At 47.9% G+C, this 8025-nt stretch overlaps 1 pseudogene; it reads right to left on the reverse strand.

The window, feature by feature from the left end:
* Positions 1–1048: 1048 nt before the first annotated feature.
* Positions 1049–1579, reverse strand: LOC102481733 (60S ribosomal protein L29 pseudogene; annotated as a pseudogene).
* Between the last annotated feature and the right edge of the window lie 6446 nt (positions 1580–8025).

Raw genomic sequence — 8025 nt, forward strand, 5'->3', positions numbered from 1 at the left:
GGCAAACCCTGAAGGGGTTTTAAATGTATAAAAAGGTATCCTAGGGGTACAATATACAGGGAAACTAGGGAGAATACCATCACAATGAAAAAGATGATAAAATAGTGACCAGGGGGCCCAAAGGCAAACTTCAAAATCTTGCCCATCATAGTTAGGCTTTATTAGGATTCTGTCTCAGGACTGGCCCCAGAGCACTGCGGCTAAGCTCCACACAGAGGAAGCTAGATCCCACTTGGTTAATCAGGGTTCAAGTCCCAACCCTTGAAAATAGGTTGAAAAATATTCTGAGTGTGCATGAGCCCAAGATACTGATGGGAGAGAGAATTGGAGGGAAAAGAATGGCAGTGTGACCAGGCCCTGTTATGGGGTTGGCTTTCTCTCTCTCTCTCTCTCTCTCTCTCTCCTCCTCTCTGTCTCCCTGTCTGTCTTGCACACCCTCTGACACTTAAATACAATTTTTTTAAAAAAATTCTATTTCTGACAGGCAAGTCACACAGCCAACTATTAAAAATGAGAACAGAGTACACATCTGAACTATTAAAATCTAAAAATTAAGATGTCATTTATATAGATCATTTTTTAAAAATTCCCTTATCACCAGAAGTATGCTGACACCATATATAAAATTGAAATTGAGGGACGTCATTCAACCCCTTGTTTAAAACTGGCTTTGCAAGGCCCAACTTTAGAGAATTGAAATTGCTTTTTATTATCTAGGGTCCTCTGGAGAGAGCGCAATTTCTTAGAGTTCTAAATAGAGGAAATTATCTCGAGTTAATTAAAGTGTGCCAATAGTGTCATTTTCTATGTGGAGTGGAAAGAACTAATGTGTAGTTAGGATAGCAGCAAAAGGCCAGTAAAAATATAAACTTGTATTTTTACACTGGTGAACTGAATGCACAACTCCTGGGAAGCGGTCAAACACAACTCTTTTTTTTTTTTTTTTCCCACCTCAGGTTTATTCATACACACAGCACAGGAGGACTCCAGCCCCACACAGAGAGCAGCCCGGGAGTCAGTTCTGTCCTCATACTGGCAGAGGCCTCTGCTACGGAGCTTTTGTGGGGGCCTGGAGACCTTTGGGAGCCTGAGCCGGAGCCAGAACTGAAGACGGAGCTGCAGCTGAGGCCTGGGCCTTGGTCTGGGTCTTGGTTTGAACCTTGGCCTTGTTGGCCTTTGGCCGAGAGAGCCTGAGGCCCTTGGCGATACGGGTGGGAGCACATTTCCCGAGCTTAGGGTGGGCCATGTAGGCAAGACAACTGAGCTTACGGCTGCTGCCCTTGGGGACGCCCTTCTGAACCTCCTTGGGCTTTATGAGGGCCTTGATGGCCTCCGCTCACGCACTCATGGCCTTGGTGTTGTTGGCCTGCATCTTCTTCAGACCCTTCCTGTTGTGCTTCTTGGCAAAGCGCATGTTCCTCAGGAATTTGGGGTCCACCCCTTTGAGAGATTCATATCTTTGGGATTGAGGTTTCTTGATACCATTTCTATGCCATTTTCGGGACTGGTTGTATGTGGTGTGGTTCTTGAACTTGGCCATGTCTGCACCGAAACCCACGGCCGCCAAGGAGCCTGGGGCTGGAAGAGCAAACACAACTCTTTTTTTTTACATTTTGTTACATGTATACTTGGTGTTTCTATTTACATGGTCCCTGTGCAAAAGGAGAGAACCTATTTTCATGAGAAAGGCATCTCCCCAGCTGAGGACACTGTAACCAAGGTAGTGGAATAAACCAAACCACTCCTGTTCTAAACAGATTTCAGATTCAGGAAGAATCCAGTAGACAGAGAAAAAAATAACTAAGCTAAGACTCTGCCCCCAACTGACTATGCATCTTCAGTAAAGACAAGAGAACTGTAAACAAATACTGCACGCTATGGAGTAGTTCCGATTTTCATAATAGCATGGATTTGCAATTCTGAAATGACTTCTGGAGTATTCTTGGATTAAAGTGAGGAAGGCACATATTCGGAAGCATGAAAGCCCTGGTCCTCCTTGCTGGACGGGGGAGTGACAAATATGGAGGGAGGGAAAGTTAAAATAAGCCACACAGCGGTTGTTGGGAATTGGAGGTTAATCAGAATTCACACGACAAAGTGTCATTTTTTAGTAAGTTAAAATTTTACTTTTTACTTATAAAATTATTTGCTTTTATAAGCAAAGTGAGCATTAATTTATCTATCTAATTTTTTTTTAACATTTCCCTAGCTAGTGAGAGAATAACTAGTAAAACTGGTTCAAAGAGAATTTGAGAGAGTACTTGTGATGGGCACTGAATGAAGAACGCTGACACGGGATTTCCGGGCCTGACGGGAGACACTGTGGATCTGCGGAGGGGCTGAGGCAGGAGCGGAGACCCTGGTAAAACCCCACCTCAGCCCCCTGTGGTGGCTCAGCAGGAGCACCGTACTCTGCAGTGTGGTGAGCCACGTAGATCAGGGTTTGGTTCCTGGTCAGCTTGTACATGGCAGTAGCATGGAGCCCCATGACACCCTGCTGAGGCTAAATGTCTCTTCCTCTGTCTCTGTCTCTCTCTCTCTCATAAAAGAAATAAACCTTTTTTTAAGTTTAACATTTAGTTTCTTCTGAATGAGAAAGGGGAGGCATCTCTAACAGAGACCTTATGCCACAATCCATCCGCTTCTTCCCTGCCAACCCAGATCAGGTGCCCAGCATGTATACAGAGTCCTCAGGACTCAAATCAGGCCCAGTTGTGAAACCACCATGTGTGCCCACCAGGGGGCAGACTGGCTGGCTGTGCCCCGGAGGGGGTCCACGATTCCTAGTCAATTAACCAGGTACGAGTGACAGGAAGCTGCGGGGCACCACCATTCCCTCTGGACTAGTCTGAAAGGACCACAGTGTCACACCACTCTCCAGCACATGAGGCCCAATTCTTAGTGGAATGGGGAGGGCAGCCCTAAGTTATCGCAGGCGGACACACACACACGCACACACACTGAGACTAGCCAGGGGAAGGGGAGGTTCGTTTCCTCTGGCCCCTGACACTATATCCTGCGCCTAGTGATCTAAGACATAGTCTTCTGTTTTTTCAAGTTTCTTCCTTGAGAGGGAGAGAGGGACCCCTGGCAGGGCCTCGGCACAGTCATCCCTCCCATCCTCCTGTCCCACTCCCCAGCTGTCCAGCCAGCCAGGATCCCAGTCTGGTCCCTCCCATACAGCTCCACTGTCATGCAGCAGTCCCCTACCACCTGCCCCGCTGTGGCCGGCCTCTAATCTGCATCGGAACCACCGTTCTGTGACGCTCGGACTTCCCGCAAGAAGTACCGGCAGGGAGAAGGCAGTGCAGGACCTTCCTGGCAGCTGCAGCTCACTGTCCTGCAGGTTCTCCTGAAGGAAAGTGCTTTCAAACGTTAAATAACCAAGGTTCAAAATCTTCAACTCAGAGTTGGGAGAAAAAGGGGTTGTCTGCATCTCAGTTTTGGCTGATAACTGATAGAAATGGTTATAGGTGAACTTAAGTGGGGAAAAAAAATTTTTTTAATGGTGTGATTGTTACAAGAGGGTTGTCATAAAAATAGCAACAGAACAACCCACCGCAATGAAACGGCAACGACAACGCTGGTGACACTCCCCAGTTCTTGCCCTCCCTGACCTCTCCGCTGCTGTTGGCGTTTTTCTCCTTGGAAAGTCTGCTCCCACAGCCTCTATGAACACGGCTCTCCCAGCTTTCCTTCCGCCTCTTCGGCCGCTCATGCCCCATCTCTTCACCAGCCCCACTTTCTCGCCTGTTCCTTTAGTGGCAGCAACGTTCAGGGTTCTGACCTTGTCACCCTTCACAACCTCCCTATTCTATTCATGTCCTCCAGGACCGCCTCCTGCTAACGAGTGCCCAGTTCTCAGCTCCTGGTCTCATCTCTCTTCTGAGTTCCACGCCACGTTTCCAAGTGCCCACTGGCTATGTGCGTCGGGACCTGCCAGAACCACCTCGAGGTCAGCATGCCCCAAACTGACCTTACTGTCCTCTTGCTTTCCTCCCCTGGGTTTCTTCTCTAACCTTCTCCAGTTCCGAAAAGAGCCTGTTACTCAAGGTAGAAGCCTTAGCTTCACCCTGGACTCCAGTGTATCTTGTCAGTCATGGAGTCTTGCCTCTTCTGACTCGTAAATCTGCCTCCTACCTGTTCATTTCTACCCTGCACTGACCCTCTGCCAGTCCATTCCCTGTCCCCTCCACCCCAACTCTCCCTGGGTCACTGTGGCACTGTCTGTCTTCCTTCCTCCAAACCCATTTCACTGGCCAAGGTTAAAAGGCTTGAATGAAGCCCTGTTGTCTTAGTCCACACTCCCAGATAACTCGCAGACCCGGGTTCCGGCTCCTGCTCTCACGTCCCACCTCCACGCCCGACTTACGCTCAGTTCCCACCCAACGTTACTCCATCAGTTTGGCGCCTTCTCTCCCTCCTATCGTCCATCCGCCACCCACCCTTACATGAGCTGGCCTCAGTGCTCAGGCCTCAGTTTCTGAGCTTCTTGGTTTAAGACCTTCTCAGTGTATGACTTATAAAACCATTCCGCCTTATAAAGGAAAGAAAGCTGTCATCTGTTACAACATGGATGAACCCTGAGGACACTGAGCTAAGAGAAATAAGTCAAGGCTCACTAAACCTGAGCTCGGAACCCCGGTAATTCATTTCCCACCACAACAAATTGTAAGTGCCTGTTTACTTGTCTACACCCTCTATAAGTAAGGCACTGCGTCTCGTTCACGGCTGAAGCCTTCGTGCCCAGCATTACGCCTGGTGTACACCTGGTCATGGACAACGGTAGATATGTGAGGTAGAGGGTAGACAGACAGACAGACAGACAGACCAGATAGATAGATTAGATAGATGATTGACAGGTACATGATGGATAGGCTAGATAGAAGATCACTACACGGGAAGAGGATAGACAGACTGGATAGACAGATGATATATAGATAGCTCAGACAGATAGATTATTGAAAGATACATGATTGATAGATAGAGGATAGACAGACTAGACAGAGAGCGGATAGATAGATATTAGATGATAGATGGACTAGATAGATAGGGGATAGAGAGAGACAGCTAGATAGGGAGAGATAGATGACAGATAATAAATAGATGATAGATTAGATAGAGGAAAGATAGATAGATGATAGATAGGTAGATAGACAGACAGATATGATAGACAGATAGACATAACATAGATGACAGATAGGTGAGGGACTCACTGTCAGAGTTCAGATGGCTTTGGGATCTGAAGCCACCCCTGCCTGAGATCCAGGGCAATACATTTTTGCCAGTTTTAGATGTTTATGCTGAAAAATATCAAAGGCCTTTTACGGCAGAGATCCCTTTCCACAGCTAAATTCTGGGATTTCTTGCTTTGAAAGCGCAATACTGCATTTTGCCACATGGGGGAGCCAATGCAACACCAAAGAGTCTTTCAGAGGCACCAGCTCACCCTCGCCATCTGGCCTGGTGTGACATCGCCCATCCTTCACCGTGGAGAGCATGACTTTGGTGTAAAGATGATGATGGCTTACATTTGTTCAGGAAATCTTTAAAATCTTAAGACTCAAAGAAATCATCCCAGCTCCATAAAAATGTGGGGAGGGTTCTTTCCCTCCTGCGAGAGCCTGTCGGCCTCTGCGGGGAGATGGGTACAGGCTGTTGCATCTCCACTGAGGACAAATTGATCAGAACTCAGAGTTGGGAGAAAAAGGGGTTGTCTGCATCTCAGTTTTGGCTGATAACTGATAGAAATGGGTATAGGTGAACTTAAGTGGGGAAAAAAATTTTTTTTAATGGTGTGATTGTTACAAGAGGGTTGTCATAAAAATAGCAACAGAACAACCCACCGCAATGAAACGGCAACGACAACGCTGGTGACACTCCCCAGTTCTTGCCCTCCCTGACCTCTCCGCTGCTGTTGGCGTTTTTCTCCTTGGAAAGTCTGCTCCCACAGCCTCTATGAACACGACTCTCCCAGCTTTCCTTCCGCCTCTTCGGCCGCTCATGCCCCATCTCTTCACCAGCCCCACTTTCTCGCCTGTTCCTTTAGTGGCAGCAACGTTCAGGGTTCTGACCTTGTCACCCTTCACAACCTCCCTATTCTATTCATGTCCTCCAGGACCGCCTCCTCACCCTTCACAACCTCCCGCGTCGAGTCCCTCTCTGTTCATGTCCTCCAGGACCGCCTCCTGCTAACGAGTGCCCAGTTCTCAGCTCCTGGTCTCATCTCTCTTCTGAGTTCCACGCCACGTTTCCAAGTGCCCACTGGCTATGTGCGTCTGGACCTGCCAGAACCACCTCGAGGTCAGCATGCCCCAAACTGACCTTACTGTCCTCTTGCTTTCCTCCCCTGGGTTTCTTCTCTAACCTTCTCCAGTTCCGAAAAGAGCCTGTTACTCAAGGTAGAAGCCTTAGCTTCACCCTGGACTCCAGTGTATCTTGTCAGTCATGGAGTCTTGCCTCTTCTGACTCGTAAATCTGCCTCCTACCTGTTCATTTCTACCCTGCACTGACCCTCTGCCAGTCCATTCCCTGTCCCCTCCACCCCAACTCTCCCTGGGTCACTGTGGCACTGTCTGTCTTCCTTCCTCCAAACCCATTTCACTGGCCAAGGTTAAAAGGCTTGAATGAAGCCCTGTTGTCTTAGTCCACACTCCCAGATAACTCGCAGACCCGGGTTCCGGCTCCTGCTCTCACGTCCCACCTCCACGCCCGACTTACGCTCAGTTCCCACCCAACGTTACTCCATCAGTTTGGCGCCTTCTCTCCCTCCTATCGTCCATCCGCCACCCACCCTTACATGAGCTGGCCTCAGTGCTCAGGCCTCAGTTTCTGAGCTTCTTGGTTTAAGACCTTCTCAGTGTATGACTTATAAAACCATTCCGCCTTATAAAGGAAAGAAAGCTGTCACCTGTTACAACATGGATGAACCCTGAGGACACTGAGCTAAGAGAAATAAGTCAAGGCTCACTAAACCTGAGCTCGGAACCCCGGTAATTCATTTCCCACCACAACAAATTGTAAGTGCCTGTTTACTTGTCTACACCCTCTATAAGTAAGGCACTGCGTCTCGTTCACGGCTGAAGCCTTCGTGCCCAGCATTACGCCTGGTGTACACCTGGTCATGGACAACGGTAGATATGTGAGGTAGAGGGTAGACAGACAGACAGACAGACAGACCAGATAGATAGATTAGATAGATGATTGACAGGTACATGATGGATAGGCTAGATAGAAGATCACTACACGGGAAGAGGATAGACAGACTGGATAGACAGATGATATATAGATAGCTCAGACAGATAGATTATTGAAAGATACATGATTGATAGATAGAGGATAGACAGACTAGACAGAGAGCGGATAGATAGATATTAGATGATAGATGGACTAGATAGATAGGGGATAGAGAGAGACAGCTAGATAGGGAGAGATAGATGACAGATAATAAATAGATGATAGATTAGATAGAGGAAAGATAGATAGATGATAGATGGACTAGATAGACAGACAGACAGATATGATAGACAGATAGACATAACATAGATGACAGATAGGTGAGGGACTCACTGTCAGAGTTCAGATGGCTTTGGGATCTGAAGCCACCCCTGCCTGAGATCCAGGGCAATACATTTTTGCCAGTTTTAGATGTTTATGCTGAAAAATATCAAAGGCCTTTTACGGCAGAGATCCCTTTCCACAGCTAAATTCTGGGATTTCTTGCTTTGAAAGCGCAATACTGCATTTTGCCACATGGGGGAGCCAATGCAACACCAAAGAGGCTTTCAGAGGCACCAGCTCACCCTCGCCATCTGGCCTGGTGTGACATCGCCCATCCTTCACCGTGGAGAGCATGACTTTGGTGTAAAGATGATGATGGCTTACATTTGTTCAGGAAATCTTTAAAATCTTAAGACTCAAAGAAATCATCCCAGCTCCATAAAAATGTGGGGAGGGTTCTTTCCCTCCTGCGAGAGCCTGTCGGCCTCTGCGGGGAGATGGGTACAGGCTGTTGCATCTCCACTG

The sequence above is a fragment of the Tupaia chinensis genome, unplaced genomic scaffold (genome assembly GCF_000334495.1).
Source record: "Tupaia chinensis unplaced genomic scaffold, TupChi_1.0 Scaffold150175_1, whole genome shotgun sequence".
NCBI classification, from domain to species: domain Eukaryota; kingdom Metazoa; phylum Chordata; class Mammalia; order Scandentia; family Tupaiidae; genus Tupaia; species Tupaia belangeri.